Here is a 2,482-nt window from a genome sequence, read left to right on the forward strand (position 1 = left end):
GCTTGGAATTATTTGCTTAATTTTACTGAAGACAAGAGAAGTTTTGTTTGATTGTTCATTAATAAAAGACTTTGGTGTACTTCTCAAGCCATCTGAAGACTCTTTGTGGGGGGAACCTCTGAGAACTTCTCTTTGGGCCCCTGGCTTCCCGCTGGGCAAAGGTTACACATCCTGTACGAAAGACAAATATTTACAGGCCCAGCGCACAACAGAACAAAACCACAAGGAGCTTCAGTGGTTATACATGCAAGTATATTTGGGCAGAAGGTGTTTCAGATTGTTGGAACCTCCTGACACATCCTCTGTTCAATAAATAGCTCCAAGGCTCTTATCTAAGGTTCATTTACATACAACTGTCAGCCAGCCTCCACACCTTATTGCTCCATCCCCTTTGATATTTGTCTTCTATCCTTCTGTATCTCATCTTCTATTTGTTCAATGCTACAGTCCCCTCATTTTGTTGTCCACTTCTCTCATCACCTGATGGGCTTCCAATGATTCCTCACAAAGGTTATCCCTGATGAATTCCTGATGGGTTAGTTGCTCAGTGCTTTTGAGTGGCTGCTGAGATCTGCTTCTAGTTCATGCCTGGTTTGATGACTAAGGAGAGGTATGAGGAAGAAGCCTTGGACTCCTCCCACTCGTAAACACCATGCTGGAACAGATATTTTCCAGGAAGGAAGAACATAGGCAAACAATGATGACAAGAGACAATGTCCTGAGTCTAACTGGTAAATTAAATGTTAAGATATATGAGGTCTGGATGGAATCCACACAAATGTTCCTCAAGAATTCAAATATGAAATCATATCGCCACTTCCCTTTCTATCTGTCACCTGAAGGGTTCTGGTGTAGCCATATATATATAGTATATATAACTTATTTATTTAATATTATTTATTTAAAATATTTATATCCCGCCCTTCTCCCCACAAGGGGAACTCAGCGCGGCCTCACATGAGCATCAGAGGATGCTAACAGCATAAATACCATAAAAATTACAATTCATTTTAAAACATTGTACATCATCAGTAAAATTTAACAATACATTAATAGATTAACGTGCCAGTAAAAACTAAGCCAAGCCGGGAGAATCCATATCACAAATCCAAATTTACTTTTCTTGTTGCCGCTGGCCTCTAATCAAACGCTTGGCCCCAGAGCCAGGTCTTCAGTTGTCTTCTAAAGGATAGGAGGGAGGTGGCCAGCCTGATGTCCTTAGGGAGAAAGTTCCACAGACGGGGGGGCACTGCCAAGAAGGCCCTGTCTGTCGTCCCCATCAACCGCGTTTGCGAGAGTGGTGGAATCGAGAGCAGGGCCTCTCCTGATGATCTTAAGCTTCGTGATGGTTCATAGCAGGAGATACGTTCAGACAGGTAATCTGGGCCAGAACCGTTCAGGACTTTAAAGTTAAAGTTAACTTGTAGCCATATATGTATGCAGGGGCGGCTAACCCATTACGCAGAGTAAGCATTCACGGTATAGTTGGTTTTGCCCAGGGGTGCTCTTGAGGTGCTCTTGGGGGAAAATAGACCTTGACATATGCGAGTTGTAGTTACTGGGATGTATAGTTCACCTACAATCAAAGAGCATTCCGAACCCCACCAATGATGGAATTGAACCAAATATGGCACACAGAACCCCCACAACGAACAGAAAATATATATCAGTGATTGGTTGGAGGGGGAGGGGAATACTCTTTGCTTACTATTGAAAATTACCTAGGGCTGCCTCTGTATGTATGTATGTATGTGTATGTATGTATGTATGTATGTATGTGTATGTGTGTATATGTATATGTAGATGTGTGTGTGTGTATATATATATATATATATGATATTCTATATATTCTAAGAATCTATATATTCTAAGCTCTGACTGTCGGAACCCAGAAGCCTTTAAAGAGCCAGACTCAGTAATATGTCCAAAAGTAACAGTTTATTAAATCAAACAAAAGACTCAGAGACACTTACTTCAGTGCCTCTGGTCAAAACTGAAAAGAAGCAGCAAGATTTAGCTCCAAAAACCAACTTAGAAAAGAATCAGGATTAAACAGAGATATAATCCGGATTAAACATATAATCCGGATTAAACTGAGTAGTGTCCAAAGTTACCCAAAATAGCACAGCAGACAAAGGGTAAGCAAACAAAGGTCTGTGAAACAAAAGCCGAAGTCAAAAACAGTCCAAAGTCGAAGAAAGCCAAGGTTGAACACCATCCTCACTCGATGATGAGCTGCCCTCCACCCCGTCATCATCACTTTCAGCTGGTTTAGCTTCTACAGCTGAACGCTAACACCCATCCCTCCAACTCTTCCATCGTTTGTCAAGACAGGTTCCCCATGAGTCCACAGTATCCCCAGATTGCCATCCCCCACCACCAGAAAACCCCGCAAACGTGTCACTAGATGTTGGTTGAGTACAGATATCTCGAACCTCTTGAACCTTGGTCCAGTCCAATGACTCATCCTCCTCCTCGTCAC

This window comes from Anolis sagrei, chromosome 6, assembly GCF_037176765.1.
Source record: "Anolis sagrei isolate rAnoSag1 chromosome 6, rAnoSag1.mat, whole genome shotgun sequence".
Taxonomy (NCBI): domain Eukaryota; kingdom Metazoa; phylum Chordata; class Lepidosauria; order Squamata; family Dactyloidae; genus Anolis; species Anolis sagrei.